The sequence below is a fragment of the Chinchilla lanigera genome, unplaced genomic scaffold (genome assembly GCF_000276665.1).
Source record: "Chinchilla lanigera isolate Chin_1 unplaced genomic scaffold, ChiLan1.0 scaffold00056, whole genome shotgun sequence".
NCBI lineage: Eukaryota > Metazoa > Chordata > Mammalia > Rodentia > Chinchillidae > Chinchilla > Chinchilla lanigera.
In genome coordinates, this window is record NW_004955457.1 from 4,023,236 (window position 1) to 4,043,435 (window position 20,200).

General features: G+C 34.8%; 1 protein-coding gene across 5 annotated transcripts in view; it reads left to right on the forward strand.

Moving 5' to 3' along the window:
* The window catches only part of Erbb4 (erb-b2 receptor tyrosine kinase 4), a gene marked incomplete at its 5' end in the record, with an annotated part of 1,058,248 nt that overhangs the window by 845,331 nt on the left and 192,717 nt on the right, over positions 1-20,200 (forward strand).

Consider the following 20,200-nt stretch of genomic DNA (forward strand, 5'->3'; position numbering starts at 1 on the left):
AAATTCTGTTTTTAGAGTAGTGATTATGAGCTGAAGAATTAAATGAGCTGCTTTACTTTACTGTGGTTCTGATCTATTTGAAAACGAGGTTAGTTTCTGCAGTAAGTTACTCTGCTGACTTTAAGTTTGGAATCGATCTCAATCTGATCATTACCAATTGAAATGTACTTTTTGTCAATTTCAAGTTCAGAAGACAGAAGTCTATAGGTAAAAAAACTTCCAAATAGAAAATAATAAAGGAGTTCTATAGAATAAAAGTATTTCATAAGGTCAATCAGAACCTTAAGTTTTCTCAGAGCAAAATGGTAGATTGAGCTGTTCAGCAAATCAGAGGGCAGGACAGAATAAAATTTTATATGTAGCATGCTGTTACTCTTTCATATTCAACACCAGATATCTTGCCAGGGATTCTAGCAAAGGGCCATGCACATTCTTCCTCTATTTTTTTTTAGCATAATGTCCTTATTTATAAGAATGGTTTTGATTTTTTTTTTTTTTTTTTTTGTTTTTTGGTTTTTCTCCGGTACTAGGAACCGAACTCACGACCTTGCGCTTGCCAGGCAGGCGCTTTTGCCACTGAGCTAAATCCCCAGCCCCGGTTTTGATTTTTGAATGACCTTTATATGAAAGAAGATCCAAACATATGCACTTTGATTTTTTTAGATGGAAGGCTATATATTCTTACTAGTTTTTCTTTAAAGATCCTTTGTAGGTCTTTCAAGCTTAGTCTCTTACCTTGAATAGTCTACTACTAATAATAATAATACTAAGAACCTTATATAAGGCAATTTTAACTTAATTTTTTATCGATAATTGCATGACAGCTGATAATCAGCTGATACAAGGCAGTTGCTTTAAATAGTCGATTCTGTGCATTATTGCTTGTGTAATATTTAACATCACCCTTGTTGCTTATCTGCCAACACCTATTTAATAAATGTTATGTCCAGTAAGTATATAATATTTTCTTCTGCAGGTCTCTGAAGGTGTTGACACTCTTTGCAGTTACATGTCCTGGTTCATGTACTTGAATTTAAAACTGAGGCCTTTTGTAGTGATGTCTCAATTATTCTATTTCATTTGATAATAGCTATAAGTATGAGAAGAGAATTTTTAAAGAAAGTAGACATTGTGAGGAAAAATTATAGTATGTATAAACAGTGTAGGTTAATGTATGAATCTGATAAATAAAATAATCTTCCTCAACCTAGGCTGCAGCCAAAGCTGAAATTCACAAGAACGCTAATAATCTCTCCTTGAGCCGTGGGCATCCATTTTTGTCATATTTCCATGGAAACAGACTGGCAAAAGGGGGTTAAGAGGCTACAAAATAATCACCTAAAAAGGAAGCTCTAAAGACCTAATCATGATTTTGAATGATTATTTGAAAGCTACTAACCCCATCCCTTCCCCCCCCCTTGATCTGAAGCCCATTTCCATGGAAACAGAAGTAGGGATAGCAGTTTGCAGTCTTAGATGTCTGCGGAATTTTAGAAGAGCCTCTGATTGAGCCATGGCAGGAATCATTTTCCTAGGTGCTGGGTGGATTTGGTAACCAACAGATCACCCTCCAAAAAAACTCCACTTTTTAATATTAAACCATTAAGGAAACATTTTTACTGTGCAATCCTATTTGTGAATAGCTGCTTGAAAATTAAAAGATTGATGAAGTGCTATTGCCAGAGTTTAGATAAATACCAGGCAGAAATACATCCTACTGTATCGGTGACTCCTTTTAAAACTTTGAACAGATAGCATAAAAATGATTAAAGTTATTTAATTATTAAATTGATGGCAAACTAAGTATTTTAATTTCACTGGTTTAAATTTCTTGTGATCATAGAACTACTTTTCACACCTCCATATTTAGCTCATCTCTTCTGGGTATGTCGTTCTGTCTCCCTGTCTAACATATGAAACCACAATGAGAAGTCTGTGTAAACAAACATTTGTAATTTTAGTCTAAAGTTTAAGTTAAAATTACAAATATTTCAGAGTTAGGAATAGTAGTATGTTGACGTGGATTTTAGTTTAGTTTCTTCCAGAAATAGAAACTACTCAAAAAACAAGGATTTCTTAAAATGTTTGTTTGTTTGTTTGTTTGTTTTTTATACTGGGAATCAAACTCAGGACCTTGTGCTTGCCAGGCAGGTGCTTGTGCCACTGAGCTCCATCCCTTGACTCAAGAAATAAGGATTTGACTGAAAGAAACTCATTTTGGAGGTGAAAGACTCATGAGTAAGGTGGAAACAAGACAGAGGGACCAATAAATCTAGCTGATATTATGAGTGATCCAAGCTTTTGTCTACTGGAGAGACACTGGTAGCCAGTATAAGATGTATTCATGGTTACCCTCCTCAAAGCTTAAGGGAGCTGTAGTGCATACACTTGATCCTGTCTGCCATTTGAGGTGAGCTGGAAAACAGGGACACTTACTGCCCCTGTGATCTAGATGCCAAAGGAGAAAAACATACTACAGTGGCAAGAGGATGCCACTGGGCAAAAAAGATGGGTACAGCATTAAAGTTTCACAATTAGTGTTAAAAATATATATATAATCTTCCTTTAACAACTGAGTTCTCTTTCTGCATCTAGGTCATTAGATAAATCAATTGCTCAATGAGGAATTGTATATAATATGTACACCAAAATATTCAGAACAGTAACAATATATATATAATCTCAGACAGCTGTGTAATGGTTATCACAACAAGTGTCACAAATGAAACAGCTTAATAGTCAGAACTCATAGTCATGACCTACTTTTCTATTGATACCCAAGGGCAAAGGAGAGGACTTTTATATTTTCCGAGAACTTTTTCCATAGAAGAAAAGTAAATAAGGAACAATTTGTATTCTATCAAATGCTATACTAAAAGCATATTCTACCAAATGCTATACTAAAAGCAAGAGGAGAATTTTTGGTCACAGGGCTGTTACTCAGCTCACTTGAATATATCTAATGGATTCATAATGACAGTAATAACACACGGTGGGTGAATAGCCAGTACGTTCTTCCTTCTCGTAAAGGAAGATCGCATAGAATAACATGAAGAAAATGACCCTAAAGGTCCACCTTTCTAAGAACGCCTGCATTTACACACGCTCCTAGTTCTTATTTCAATGACACAATTACATTGGGAAAATGCAAGCTTTTGTGGGGGTTTTGTTATTGTTCTTTTCTTTTTTCTTTGTAATCCATCTCGTGGTTAAGAACACATACCTAAGTAATGATATTATTGAGTAAGATTCCTGGAACAGGAAACCATGTCTGGTAAAATCACACAGGATCTTAGCTTTCTTTGAGGTCCCACAACTCAATATTTCCTCCGCTGAAATTTAAGCCTATTATCAGTTGACATAGTTTGTCAATATTTTACTTAAATTATTTGTTTCCTTAAGATAATAAGCTAGGACTGAAAGAAATGCTATAATTATGCTAAATTCCAGAGACAAGCAGTACTGGCTTTGTTCTCCTGTGACTCGGCGGGGGTTCAGTTTCAGTGTTGCACAGCGAGCTTACCGCGTGGTTCCTAGTGAGGTAACGGGGGAAGGCGCCTACATCACTCGACCTTATGTGTACATGGCAATATTCTTAGCAAACACAGAACTTATTTCTCCTTACCTGCACCACAAGAAATTTTATTTCTCTCACACCATTGTTTTTTTTTTGTTTTGTTTTTTGTTTTTTGTTTTTTGTTTTTTTTCCGGTACCGGGAACTCGCGACCTTGCGCTTGCCATCTCACACCATTGTTACTTTGCTATTTTCCAAATAAAACTCACAGGCTTGTGTTTATGCTTTTTTTCTTTACCTTGCCTTTATAATACTATGTTAATGGGAGTTGTTTCAATGTTAACTGATATCATATTAGTGGGTTGATAGGAATATGATTTAATATTAGTTTATATGTTTTCTTTAATTAAAATCTCCAAAATGATTTGAAAAGCTGTTTTATTCTATAACATTATCACATTACCACGATTTCTGTGTTTAGATTCATACAGTCAACTATAACACTTAGCTAGATCCTGTGTTAAACTAATAGGGGATATTTAAAAACTCACATCATACTAATACTGACTTTTTAAAAAACCTATGTGATTGAATCCAATTATATATTTTGCCCTTATAGGTTTTGTTCATCTACATGAATTAATGCACTCATCTCTTTCAAGTGTGAATAAATTCAGAATGTTTTTTCTTTATTTTTAAGGCCCGTTACTTGTTACAGGGTCTAACACCATTAGCAAAATCTTCAAAAGTTGGTTAACCTATCCTTTTTTCTTCAAGAAAGATTATAAGTAAGACAATTTTAAATAGTTCTGCAGAGTATACTGGCTTTTAATAGTAAAATGTCATGTTCAGAAAGAGAATCTATAAATTTCATTAGAAGCCGAATTTAATTTTTTAAATCTCTACTAAAACAAGAGAGGGAGAATGAAGGGAGGAAGAAAAAAGAGTGAGTGAGGGAGGGAAAACAAACAAAGGTGAAGGAGGGAGGCAGGGAAGGAAGAGAGAAATTTCCCAGTAACTAAAGTAAATACCTTTTGTTACAGTTCCTTGTATTAGTTCTTTTTACATCTCATTAGTTGCATAGAAAAATGGTCAGCAGAACCACTGCACCTGAAGCCATAGTAGCACACACAGAATTCTTCACCTCTTCCCTTCAGTTCAGTTTCTTTGAGCTGACTTTTCCTCCTCACAACCTGCTGCAGCCAACTTGAATTCTTGGCTTATGCTTGTAATCATATTCTCAAAACATCTTCTTCTTTCCTGCTTCTTATTATCACGCTGGCAGTAAGCAGCCCTGAAGACAGTGGAACTTCTCAGCACCAGTGTCTAGGCCTCTTGTCAGTGCACATATGATACCTAGATCATCTCCCTAGATTATCAAATTCCATCTCCTGACTCCTTCTCTGTCTGCCTCTCTGTCCTTGGTGCTGACGCAGTGAAATCCCAGGGCATCTCAGGTGTAACACACCCAGAATGGACTCCTTCTTCCTCTTTCTAAGCCCCTTCTGCCTTCAGTTTTACCTGTTGAAATGATTTGTCTCTTGCCACCATATTTTCCCCTTCAGATATTTTGAATTCCTCCTGAATGTCACAACCTCTCAAACCAAGCGCTTGAGACTGAAGAGCAAATGCTTGCTTCCACTCCAAAATATCATATGGACAGCATCCTCTTCTTTTTGTACTCCATGGCCATTACCTTAATCCGAGCCATTGTCTTTTTCAGCTTGAACTATGAAAATAATTTAACAATTTAATCCTCTTAGTCTTTAAGAGAAAGTCCAAATTGTGTCATTCCTCTGCATAAAATCATCACTGGAGTAAAGTATCAGAGCCTTGGCTTGTAGAGCTCCTGATTATTTTTCTAATCATCTTTCTCTCCATTGTCTTTCCAGTACCCTTTCAACCAAGCTGGGGTATCCCTTCACCTGGCGCACTTATGCCCCAGTAATAGCCAGTGACATCCTAGTTATTTTGTTTTCTCAGCCTAAGTGTACCTCCTCAAAGAGTCTTTTCCTGACTTCTTAGTCTTACTTACAACTTAACAGTTCCCATATTTTTTCTTTTATAACATTTACCACAATAAACTATTGTATATTCATTGTATTTGTCTTAGTTTTATTGTACAATCCCACTCTCTGTCCCTAGACTACAAGATCTTAGATGACAGTGACTATTTCTGTTTACTACACCTATGCACATCTAACAGGAAGCACAATATAGCCTCATGGTTAGAAAACACAATCACTGCCCAGTTAAGTGGCTGAATGAGTTGTGTGTGTGTGTGTATGTGTGTGTGTGTATTTTTAAAGACTTATTTTTCTTCTTTAAGCCCTCTGCATTTAAGCATAAATAATTTTTATTTTTTTTTAATTCTAATATTTCCATCTTTGGGATGTTGTGCTTGGATCACTTCCCTTAGGTTATTTGTGTTGTTCATCTCTCATTTATTTTTACAAATTCAATGTAATAGATGCCTTGAATCCAAAGCTATAAGCAGATCACTGAGGCTTATGACTCAGTGTACCCTCTGGAGGCCTTTAGAGCAGGGGAAGGCTTGGAAGACTTCCCTTATGCACACAGGAGACCAGAAACCAGCCTTTTGTCCCACTAAGAGCCCTTACTATCAAGAATTTTTGAAGTACTTCCTGAAGATTTTTCCTAGATCTGGGAGAATCATATTGGGTTTCATTTTTAACATTTTAAACCTGTGTTCCTAGAATGTTTTGTAGTACTTTAATGCTTGCTCCCCCTGAGGAAAATCTGTTGTGTCCCTTAACTCCTTTGTCCCCTGCACACTTCTTCTGTTCCAACAGCAGAAAAGATGTAAGAGTAGGATCCCATATAAAGAGACAGAATTTGACTTTATCCTACATTCTGATTAAATCGAGTTCTTTTTTTGGGGGGTTGGGGAGGTTTTTTCCGGTACAGGGAATCAAACTCAGGACCTCATGCTTGCCAGGCAGGAGCTGTGCCACTGAAGTAAATCCCCAGCCCCTCCAGTTCTATAAGTTAATTGATTACCATGACTATAGGTTGTCACTAGCAACCGTTAACTGAATTCAGTAGCTTTCTAAAACCTTAGTTTTAAATATTGCCTTAACTAAAGAGTTTGAAACCAGGCAAAGTACTTACAAGTCTTGCCTTCCAGCAGGGTTACTCTCTCTCGAAGCACTTAAAAGAGAATATTCGAATCCATAAAGCATGTTCTCTGTAAGTTTCCACACTGACTACTTGAGCTGTCTGACCTCATCTGCTTCTCCATCTGCTTCTTCTTGAAGTTGTGTAAATAGAAGGACTTTTCCCAAGAACACATCGATTACTACCAGTATTTAAATTTGGTAAATGAAAAACAAGGTCTATTTAATGCATAACCTTCCATACTGTAGATATGTTTCACTTTCTTAAACTCTTTAATTTGGTGCATTTCATACATGATTAAAGGATATGTTATTTTTCTATGTAGATATGAAAGAGGATGAGGCTGATCATGTGCATTTCCTGATTTCATTCTGACCAGGATTTGGTAACTATGAGCATTTAGGGAACTTTCCCCACTCAATTTGATTATAGCTTTAAGAGGAAGTACATATAATATCAAGATATTTTCAGGAAATGTGAATAGAATGTTTTAACCTGGTGGACAAACTAAGATCACAAAATAGAATTTCTAGAAAATCAACAAATAATCTGAGACATAACAAACCTTGTTACAGATTTTTATGATCTGTTAACAAATTAAGGGATAGAAATGTATTATTTCTTTAGGATTAAGGGACCATCTGAAAAACGTCTTGGTTTGCATTATGTGACACAAAATCATCGTTCTTATTCATAGAGCTGTAACTGACTCAGGAAACAAAGGACTGTTATTTGTAGGGGATAAAAACACATACCTAATCATCATATCTACATCCTAGAGTGAATAAATATAGATAGATAGATATAGACACGTCTGTGATATTTATATAAATGATAAATATCCCACCTATTTTACCTTTAAAAATGTGCCTTTGCCAATTTAATAGTAATAATCTGTAAGAACCATTGCATGGTTGGTATTGGTAAAATTATCACAAAAGTTGCTACTTCACAAGGACACCTTGAAATTCTGTGATGATACTTTTCTCAAACTGATCAAAAGAATTCAAAAGAATTGAACTCGCTGTTACTCCCATCAATGCCCTATGGTAAGTGTGCTTTTTGCAGTATTTTCAAGAATAGACTGTCAAAAAATGAACAAGTTGGCAGCAGATTTTCTTTTGTTACATCAAAGGAATTTGTGAGCAGGAACTTTGTTGCCACCATTTTCAGAAATAGTTATAATGAAATAAATATCTGAATTCCACACTTAGAAATCACCTAGGTTGATAAACTTCTTAATTTTTAAAATTTAAATTCACATTCAACATTGGTCAGTAATCCTGGGCTACATGGGGAGAGATTTCCATCTCAGCTAAATGAGGATTTTATTATAAAAGTATGAATTTGGGTACTGTTTTATTTGTACTAACATTCTTCCTTATATTGTTAACTGTAAGAGCTAATCTTTACAATATGGAAGTGGACAATAATGGATGTAGACAAAAATTTTTACTCAATGACATATTAAACAGAAGGTGAAAAGGAATCACTCTAGTACATCCTTAATTATATTCACCAAGAACAACAGTTAATAGACAAATTTCACAAATATTTTCTAGAAAACATATGTTAAATTAGGGTCAGAATTGTAATGTATAAAGAAAGACATTTAATACCATAAAAATGCCTAAAAATATCTATTAATAACCTTATTTTTGACAATGAAGTAGTTGACTCACCATTCTCTTGCCAAACCAGTGAGGGAAGTCACTGCCTCTATCAGAACTGAAAGCTCTTTGGCTCCAAAATCAGCTGGCTTTTCACACCGTTCTTTTGCCTCCTCGACTTGATCCCATTGTTTAAGAGAGAGAAAGTGCTATAGGTAATCAAACATGGCTGTTTGGTCTTAGGCTTTTACTTCAAAGTGTATTTTGTCTCCTGATTTCCTGAAACTGTCTCTTGCACTGATGAAAAGCAAGCTTTGCTCAAGAAGTATTCTTGCTCCTCAAAGCCCTGTTGATGGTACTGTCACTTTCTTCTTATTTTTTTATTCCTCTATACGACATTTATGTCACTCACTCTTACCCTTAGATTAGAAAATCAAGCTGTGTGTAACTTTCCTTTCTAAGACAAAAGACAGACAAGTGTTCCATATTTATTTTAAAAATATTGGGCATACGTTGCCTAAACTTTCAATTTCATAATTTCCTTTTTTTTTTTTTTTTTGGAAGGATTACCATAGAATGCATGCTTTCACCTGTCAAAGTAGGAACTTGCATTTCATATGCTGCAAGAATAGATTGGTCTCTCCCTTCCCAGCAGGCGTGGACACATCAAGCTAGTTTTTTGAACATTGCTAAATGCTACTGCAGGACCCAAGAAGTCATCTTTTGAGTGTTTGTTCCTTACTGTTTACATACAGCTTGGCACAGTGTGTTTAGGTAAGAATGAGTATTTCTTTCTCTGGAAACTAAAAAGCTTAGAGTTTTCTGCTGTGATCTTCAGCTTTGCAATTTTATTTAGGGTTTCGATCTACTTACAAATTTAATCTAACCTCTCTGAACTTAAATGTTCTATTATCTGGTAGAAAATAATTAGAAGCTGGAAGCAGAAGTCTGCATATGTGCAGTTCCTTGGGAGTCCCTGAGCTCATTGAACCAAAGAGTTTGTCGGATACTGGTCAGCTGATAGCAGACCAGCAGCTAATAATAGCAGAAAATGCTGCTTAGCTAGGTGCGGAAGTTAACTTGGGAAAATGAAAATGAAACATTTGGGATTTATGGTGGGAGATAAATTTTCTGTTTTTATTTGTTTCCTGGTAAGAAAATAGCCAAGGGAGCCAGTTTGTTGGGTTTTTTCCCCTTTTTTCCCCTTCTTGTGACAAAGTATAATTAAGATCTAAGGGCCCACTTGATTGCAGTTTTGCCCTACTCACTGTAATTTTCTTGTATCCCCACAAAGCAATTTGAGTGAGTCAGGAATATGCTTGGTATAATGCATGCATATAATAGGCAGATCTGACCGGTAAATTAAAAATTGTCAGCTCTAGCAAGCTTGTGGAAATCTCACCTTAATAAATGTGCAAGCTGTACAGGAAGGTTGCAAACACATAGGTTTGAGTTCTAAGTCAGAAGTGGTACTTTTTCCTCTTGTGATTAAAAAAGTGAGTTAAGATCCTTTAAAATAAATTATTTCAAAATGTGGAAATCTCATTCACCTAATGAACACATTACTATATTCTCAGTAAGGTATTTTGTTACTGCAGAGAATGTAATAAAAGAGAGAAATTGCTTGAAAATATAATAGTCTCTAAATTTTCATGTGTAATGTTAATGTTAAAATATAGTGAATTTAAACCCAATTACCCTTTTTCTTTTAGTTTTTGCTAAATGTATGTGTGTGCTAGGGTACAGATAATACTTATTTGTTCTTTCAGAGTAGCTATGTTATTTTTGCATTCCCCCAAAATGTTGCAGGTATCTTTGGAATAATTGATGTTTCATTCCCTGTAACCCCCACCTCACCCATTTACTGAGTAGTAAGTCCTTAATTTGGAAGAATGGGTAAAATATATTTACTTATTTTTAATAGACTTTTATGAAGTGCCCAAAACATGCACAATCCCTTGCAAATCTGTGTACATTAAGGATTATAAAGTTAACTAGCATGCCATTACCTCCCCAAAATAATGTTTCACTAGGATGGAACCAAGAAAATAAAATGTGAGGTTAAAAGACTTAAATATGATGACCCACACTGGTTTTTGGATCTTTGAAACTCTTCACCAAAGCAGAAATACCAAAGTTATTTGGCCTTCCATTTGACATGGCTGTATTTGTGTAATAAGTTATTTTTTAATCGCCCCACCTTTATATTGGATATATTGTAATATCTGATTTTTCTTTTGTGCATGTTGAGGAAACACATAGGTTTTTATGTAATAAAATGAATGTGTTATAACAAATCAATTGACCTGTTTTATAGTTTATTTTATTTTCATTTTTAATTTTTTTCCTAGATAGATGGAAAAAAGATACATATATTTGTCAAATAGTATATTTTGTTTTCCACTCTTAAAAAAATCAGTGGATATACAAACATTTTCCTATAGCTTATTTGACACTTACAGTCTGAAAGTATAATATTAAAGTTTAAATTTAGCTATTGGATGTGGGTACAACATTCCTTATTTTAAAACTTATACTTGTGGCAAATAGACTTCTACAAAATTATTTAAATGTATGTAGTTTTAAATATTATATTCCTATTTTATTTTAAAAGAAAAACGTTAATTTTCATTTTAATGTAATTAATTTTTGTGGGCTTAATTTATTATGAATTTTTGGTTGTAAATTCTTACCCAACACAAGCCTTGACTTCTTTCCTACTTTATTGAATTTATACATATGAAAATATTTCTATAATGTTTTGATACTTTTTCATCTGTGCCATTATTTCTCACATAGTGTCCTTCATTATCTTTATCCTTTGAGGCCTGTAAATAATGTCAGGTCTTTTAGAGATAAATTGGCTTTTCTGCTTAGTAATCTGATTCTCACTGAAAACAATTGCCTGAAGAAAAAAAACTGGCACCAACTCTAAACAATATCTATTTCTTTCCCTTCTACCTAATTGTGTTCTCTTATTATATCTACATATATCTTTAGCAATATTTTTGCAGTAAATTGAAGTTTTGTACCTTGTCACTAGCATGTGTAACTGTTAACGAAATAGCATTTTTACTCTCAAATGGGAATCAAAATATTTATAAGCAGCCCAGATGTAACCCTGCTGGTGGAATTTTCTTTTTTTTTTGTTTTTTTGTTTTTAATTTTCTAAGTGAAATACAGTAAAGAACTTTCTTAAGGAGGCATAAAGTTTTTCTGTTGCTTTTCAAGTAAATAGAATTGTTATCATAGGTAATTATTCCTGAACTTAACAATTCATCTAATGTCCACAAGAATTTACCACCATTTTGTCTAAAATTTACTTAATTTAATAAATTTCTAAGAGACTTCAAGAAGATTTTTCTTAGTGGGTAGTTCTATTTTCCCACTTAAATATTTTATTTTTTTCCACTTAGACATTTAATTAAAATTATATATGTATACATATATATATGGAGAACTCTCGTAGAGATGTACTGGAATTGCCAATTTGGTTTACAAGATCATCCAGATTTTACAAGCAGGGAGCCCAGGGCACTGCCCATTTGAGCTCTTTTTTGAGAAGCAAGATAAAAATAAATGATTCAGAGTTGTTTCAGATACTAAAAAGAAGTTTGTTATATACTGTTCCATGTAGAACAGTATTATTAAGTAGTTCTGAAAGGTTCTAATAAATATATTCATAGCTATTAATATGAAAAGAATGCATTGCTGTCAGTTGCAAGTGATGCAATTCAGGATATTATGAAAAAATATCCTTTATTCGTTCTATGTCTTTCGAGCCAAGTTCTCTTCATAATGGCACACATTTACATAAAGAAGAAACTGTTAGTGGAATAGTTTCAGGCAAATCTATTCTAGCACATATGAAATGCTTTGGGTTCACATCAGAATAGGAGGGTAACAGCATATTTTGCAGTGAAATGGGCAATGGTGAGAACTCTGTCATTTCCCTGATTGGCTCAAATGAAATTGCTATGAAGTCATCTCTTGGTGTTTTTCCATAATCTTCTTTCCATGGATTTAATGATACAGCACGTCCTAGGATGAGTGAAGACAAGATACAAACCATTCCTCCAAAGATTGTCTCAATCTTAGATTTAAATTTTATTAACTTGAATTTTTAAAAACAAATCAAAGAAACAAAAAAGAGGAGCAAATTTTTTGCAAAGTCTATTCACCGTGATACAGGTGTATTGAACAAGCTTTCTCCCATTCATTATGCTAATAGAGCGACAAAGACTGTCTAGCTCTAAAGTATACATTAGCAAAAGACTTGCATAATTAGTGCCAACTTTTTCACAATAAGAAAATGAAAGCCTATGTTTAAGAACTTCCTATTATGTTGGAATTTTCTCAGCATGTCTCTTTTGCACATTAACAATTCAAACAGATACAGCATTGCTTCTGAAGGGTAATGTATATGCCAAACTGCTACTGCACCAAGAATATATGAAAGATTTAAGGTATCTTTGCTAATACGACAAGATATTATTTTAATTGCCTTAAATGAAATGCGTTCCAAACAAGACAATGATGGTAAAAGGTTAACAGTCAGCCAATCAAGACTTGATGAAAGACAGTTCTGATAAGTCAACCAAGCAATCTGTTTTAAAATGTGTATTTGCTAGCTACAACCCTTTTGAAAACCCATGATTCTATGTTATCTAACTGTCATTTGGTGAAGCACTGCTGCATTACAAGGTCTTTTTGCGCCATGAAGTTAATATGACTGCATGTGAGCCCTAGCACACATCTAAACTATTTGATTTACAAATGAGCACCAGAGCTTCAGGTATTCAGGGACAATGGACCTTGTGGATTCCTAAGGGATATTTATCATTTCAGTTTCTCCTCAGGTGCTTAAATTTAAAAACATGTCAGTGTTTGATATGAAACATTGGCATAGTTTCAAGGTAAAATTTACCTGGAAGTGAGAATAAAATCACTTTCACCATTTAAAGAAATATAGCAAAAAACCAAAAAAAGTTCAAGGAAGAGTTGAAAGAATCCTATGACCCATTGTGTTCCTATAAGTTGACTCTCTAATCATGTTTCTTTTTGGGTGTTGATTACCATGATCACACCCTGAAGAGAGTAATAATATATTTACATTTCATCCCTGACAGGTGGAATTTTTAATTTGCCATGTCAACCTCAACTGGCATATGTTAGACCAGAAGATTCAATCTGCAGTGTATCAAGGAGAAATTATAAAATCTTATAAACCAATGTCTGCTTTGAGCATAATTTTTATGATCGTAAGAGTCTATAAGAGTTCAATCAAAGATTAGATAAAATAAACTTACTTGAGCAACTGAAGGAAATCAGATGGAATTCACATAGTAGGAATGTCCACAAAATCAATGTCCAGGAAGTGAAGGGCCATAAGGATCAATGGAGACTTTTGTCACTTTAGTGTTTGTCCACCTTGTAGGAAGTGCCCTATGAGTTCCTAGTCTAAAAGGCAAGCTTTGAAAAAAGATTCTCAGTCGTCTACCTTGGTATTGTGTCTGTCCCTACATCAAATGAAGAAGCATAGTCCTGTTTTCCAAAAGTGGCTCTGAGGTGGTCCAACGTTTATCATACTCACGTGATGAAAATTATGATTCATGAAGGAAGGCACTTACCCAATAATTGACTGCTAATAATTCTGACCCAACCAAAGAGACCAGATTCAATCTTTATCCCAAACTTGGACAGCCTAATATTTTCTGCTTTTCTTTCTTCTTATATTTTGGTCTTATTCACTTTTTGTAGTGGAAACTTTAATAAAATATTTTTCTCATTTTTAAAAATTAGAACAGTGTATACAAAAATCAACAAACACTATATAAGTATATAGTTAGCATATATATTTATAAGTGCATAGTATTGTAAGACAAAATAAAAATATAGCTTCTTTCCTTACTTATTGCTCCCTTAGAACATGTTTTACACAGGTAAAATTTTTAGCTATTTCTCCTGTATTTACCTTTATATTTCTAAAAATATTTTATACAGCCACTTCTTTATGTATTTATTTTAGATATAATCTACTGACTTTCAAGTATGGGAAAATAATATTTACTATTTTAAATCTTTTCTTATAACTTTTCTCTTATAATCCCTATATAATATTTACATCATACCTTCAGTTGACATTAATACTGTTTTTCAGTATCATTATTAGTAAGTATGCATTATTCACTACTGATAATCATTTATTAAGGATTTTTTTCTAAGACTTCCATGTCCTAACATCTAATTCTTCCCAAACATATGAACAGAATTCTTTTTCTTTTCAAGGTCATATACTTCATGAAACTTATGCTACTCTTCTCTTCTGTCTTAGGAGGAGAAATTCTCTCTTAAGAATCCACCATCATACTACAGTCTGGACCAGCAGTATCTAGTTTAATCAAAGCTGTGATTCTGTAAATCACCTTTTGCTTCTTAGCCGAGTTCAGTTTTTTTTAGTGTCAGGGTACTATACCTTTTTCCTTCTTGCTTCAGTATCTCATTTTCATAAAATTCACATTTATGCTAGTTTGGATCCAATCAGAAAGTACAAACCACAGTGAAAAAGGTGAAGCTTAAAGAACTGACAATGGCAAGATTAACTACAATATATATTGTAGGGGTTTGGGCTTTGTGTAGAAGTAGTTTGAGACAGAGTTAACAAAGGGAATACTTTTAGCCAGCCTGGAGCAGATCTAGAGCTGCCAATCGGATAGGACTCACATAATACATACACGTCAGCTGTGCCTCTGAGTGACCTGGAACTAGGCTGTAAGCATCCTCTGCAGACTAGGAAGTGGTGGTCTGTAACTGGTGGCCTGAGTGAGCGGTAATTTAGCCTGAGCTGTGTTTGCTGGTGCAATGCACACAGGTCACTGAGTGCAAGCTGTACCCGGGTGCATGGAGAGAATGCACCACCTGCCCTAGTCGGAAGGCTGCAGAGCAGGAAGGTCACACAAGACCCTACTTTTCTTTGTGAAAGGACAACCTAAAGGTCACCACTAGGCTGAGGATTCAAAGTCACGCAGCCTTGACCAGGTCTTGGGCCTGTCAATGGACGGGCTGACTGAATTCCTTTATACCCATTGCTGACCCTTCATCTTTTCTCTCCTCTTACCTAACGCCTGCCAAACCTACCCCCACCTGTGCCAGGAAGTGTAGGACACCTCCTCCTCTTTAGTGCCCCTGCACAGCCCTCTGCTTAAAGCTTAACATCATGCTCTTTTTAAGAGAAATGCCTGCCATGGGCCACGTAGCTTTTCACAGAGTAATCTGCCAACTGTCTGCTAACAAATTTATATACTTCTGACAGTTTTGCAGGTTGCTGCAAGTAGTTTCATTCCCTGTGTAGATACTGAAGTAAAAGAAAGAAAGATCTTTTTATAGTTAGATTCTTCTAATTGTAACCATGCCTGATGTCCCCCAGTACAGGGTTTTTGCAGGGTGGGTGGTGGCTCAGATTTTCCATTTAAAAATTTCTAGCTTCTAGCCAGATGAGGGAAGAGGCGCAGCCTGCAGCCACCCTGAACATGCTGAAGATCAGGCAGTCTAATGTATCATTTTGAAATTTTACTTATTACTTCTTTTAGAGCCCCACTTTGAACTTCACTATTTGTTGCATGTCTTCAGTTTATACACACTTCCTATATCATCCTCAATAAAATCCCTGTACATTATTGGATCTTTCCAGGTAGGCACTTAGCATTTTGCACTTAGGTTTGCTGTAGCCACTTGAAATTTGCTGACATTTTTTTCACTTGTCATCATCCTTCCTCCATTATTTTTTGGTCTTTTAGATTGAATCTTTTTAATGTCTTCTCTCTCATTTTAATGGGTTTTGGGAAGGAGTAGAGTATATATATATTATATATATATATAATATATATATAATATATATATATATATATATATATATGTGTGTGTGTGTGTATATTTAGCCTATTTTAGTTAACCGGAAGTCTTGGAAAGAATTTAAAGCTAAAGGATCTTAGGAGTTTTTTCTAGCATTTCTTTTATCTTAGCGTTTTTGAATGCAAATGAAAGCATATGTGCCCTCTAAGTTGAGCCATGCAATAACCTCAAGCCATCTGGGAAAGCTTCCCTCACAGAGGAAAGACTGGACATTCTTCTGGAAATCAGTGATTGAGCTGCTCACGGGCAGGTGAAGGAATTCTTACACATGCATTCCTGTCATCCACAGGGAAACAAGAAGGTCTTGAGCATCCCTCTTGAGAAATAGTCATTTGTAACTACAGCTTAAGGTAGTCACTGCTGGGAGAAAAATCTAAGAAAATATCCTGTCAGGTTAATAATATCCCTTAGTTATGTTGAGTTGATTAGGTCCACAGTCTCCCAAAGGAGTGTATGGTGAAGGCTAAATGAAAGAGGCAAATGGAATGATTTCAGGGCTCCAGGAGGAGCAAAGCCCTCTCAGAATTCAAGATTCTCTTAGGGCTAAGACTAAGACCTTCTCTGTGTAGCCTGTATTTATTTGGTTATCAGAAGTAGGGAGGGGAGTACTCAAGAAAGGCAGAATCACTCAAGGACTTCTCTAAGTAAGGTATTAAATTAATCCTTAATAAAGATTAAATTAATCCACCCAGGAGTGAGATTCCTGAGGCTATAGTCTTTATCCAGTTGAAATCTGATCCAGGTGACCTTGGCTGTGACCTTGTCTTATCCTTTGAGATTTTCTGGCTTCATCTACCACTACAGGTTTTAGTAGGGATTAGTGACTCACAGAGGTTCACTTACTATGAGTCCACTATTTCCAGACAAGGAGCCTAGGCCTTGGACAGATTCAAAAGTGAACATGAAAAGCCAATTGATTAAATCCCGCTCAGATCTGCTTTGCAGTGGTCTCCATCAATGTCCGACCTCTAAATTGAATGAAAAGTGAAGTTTTTATTTGACTTCTTCCATAGGCTAAAATTTTAAAATAGCCAAACATTATCTGTTTTGATTTAAATATAAGGGAAATTTTATGGAAAACAATATGCCCAAACTAAATTTTTAAAGACTGCAGTCAGCAGTGCTACTGTCAGCCCTAGTATTAAGACTCCAGAAGTGTTTGTGGTACCCATTGTTTCCATAGAACATAGAAGAATAAGGATTATCAAGGTGAAAGAAGACAATGAACAGCCGTATGACTCTTGGCAGAAGGAATCTAAGTGCTAACACATCAAATCTACCTTATGGAAAAAGGAATTCGAACTTATTATCTGTAACCCTGATAGTTTAAAGAATATTTCTTGATATAAAGGCCAAAGGTACCTGAAACTGAAATTAGCATAACTAGCCATGTTTTTATGTCAGTAATATTTTCTTTGTAGGCAGAAATAAAAAAAAAAAAAAAAGCCAAAGGCAGGATTCTTATCATTTTTCAGTTCACAGATTCCTTTGAAAAATTTGATGAAAGGTATAGACTTTGTTCAAAAGAAGTTCACATCAGTGTATTTTCACCCATGATTTTTATTCAGATTTTGAAGATGTATGATACATCTGAAGTTTGGATACACAGTTAAGAATCACTGACTTAAAGTCTTTCTCTAAACCCCAGTATTATTCTGCATTTTGGTTGCCCCATGAGACTGTTCTAAAACACTGATGTTGCAAAACTGACAGAGTGTCAGGACCAGTGTCAAGGTCTTTGCATGTCTTATCTTTAATTTCACAACCATCTGTAAAATAGGTTTGTACAGTGAAGAAACTGGAGCTCTGAGAGGGTAAGTGAAGCCTGCAGGGTCCCATAGCTGGTCAGTGACATAGGATGAGAAAATCCGTATTTCAAATATAACTCCTTTCACCAGATTATAATGTTCAACATGTTGTGTATGTTTGTTAAAGAATTTAAATATGAGAATTAGAATCTATTACAAGTATCACTGTTAAGGGGGCTGGGGATTTAGCTCAGCGGCAAAGCGCCTGCCTGGCAAGCGCAAGGTCGTGAGTTCGGTTCCCGGTACCAGAGAAAAACCAAACAAACAAAAAAAAAAGTATCACTGTTAAATGTTCAGATACTGGAATTTTTAAGTCATCCTTGGGTAATATGGGCAATGCAACATTTAGTGGGTTTCATGAGATGGAAAAAGAAGGACTCAGTTTCTCTTTAATAGTACATGGTGTGTGTGTGTGTGTGTGTGTGTGTGTGTGTGTTTTCAATTTACTAGGCAAATGTTTGAAAATAAGATAGATAAAATTAATCAAAGTTATGCAAAAGAAATGAAAATTTGGAGTATTTAAATGGGAAACATATTTCAGGTTAAAATGAAACAAAGTAATTCTCCTAGTGGTTTCAACTGACAGTCTTTCTGCTGAAACCTAGAACAGAATATCCAGTCTTTGCAGGTTAAGACAGCATCAGGGATTCCTAGGCCTTCAGTTCCACATTCCCCAAATTGACGTAATCTTCACCACTACACCTGACTTCTTTGCTTGTGTCCTTTTGTAACCCATTGTGACTCCATGAGCAAAGTCACCCATTCACCAGTTCCATCTTGCTCAGCCCAGTACCACATCATAGAAATAGTTCAAGTCTGAGCTCCCTTACATCTTCCTGTTCTCAGGATTAATTTTTTACAGTCAAGACTTCAGATACCTGCTAGGAAGTTCCTTGGAAAACAAAAGGCTGATGATTGGGCTGCATGGAAATTGTCTCAAATTATTACATAAAGGAGTTTGGAGCCGTCAGTCTTGTTGGAAGGGATGGAAGGTCAAAACAGGAGCAGGACATTGAGAACTGCTTAGGCTGAGCCTTGACTAGTGTTGCTTCGTAGCATAAAGGCCTATAGAGAGTCTACCAGCAGCCCTCGTGTCTTGTACCTGCACACTAAATGCTGCCAAGAGGTGTCAGATGGCTTAGCTAAGGTTCTTGCCTCATTCCCAAAACATACAAAGCAGCCACTTTAATGAATTAACATATTTTAGTTTCTATAACATTCTGATTATGATTTACCATTAATAAAACAAAACAGAGAATTTTCTCATCAGATAATAGCATTTTACAACATGATTTCCTATTTGGAAAAATTTATTTCCATTAAAAACATGATATTACTGAAATCCAGTGGTGAAATTTATCTGGCAACTGGTCACTTTCAGTTGATTATTTTGTTTTCAAGTGACATTTCAAAATATAAAAATTTAAGTAATTATTTGTGGAGAAGTAGCCTCATATCTTCTGTCTACTTTGATCATTTTTATTTCAGTTAGGTATTGTTGTAATAAAAATGAATATTTAGGCAATGAATTTGCCTTGCATAGTTTTTCTAAGATGTTAATATAGTCTGTTTGCCTTAACAATAAAATTCAGCAATACTCCATTGCATTATATTAAAAGCATTCTTTGCCTGTCAAAATGAACATGGTGTGTTGGTGGGCAGCTGTTGTTTAATATAGGAAAATATTATTTTATAGGAATTGAAAAAGAATGTTGATAAATTTTGTATAGGTAAATCATTTATTGTATTTCAATTAGAAACCATAGAGTACAGAAAATACTTAAGAAAAAAATTGATAAACATATTTAATAAAAATATTGGATAAAATCTATTTGGTAAAGATGTTTTATAAAACTATAAATATTATGGAAAAGACCAGTAATAATTGTTATCAAAAATTTGGATATATCTTAAAGATTTTTTTCTTGACTGATTTCACCTGCCCACATCACTTTTTTTTTATTTTAAAGAGAATAGTACATGGAAAACAAACAACAAAAAAATATAACAGTAGCAGCATACCAATATCACAAACATAAACAAATCAAAACAAAAACATTCAAAGTGATACACGGTGTCAAGACAAATTAACACAAATCAACAGTGATTGTTTCCTTGCATACTGCTATCCTAAAATGCATTGCTCAGATTATCAGACATAAGAATGAAAGATTGCTCAAACCATTAGAGAGATTAAGAAAATAATTCTTCAATAAAA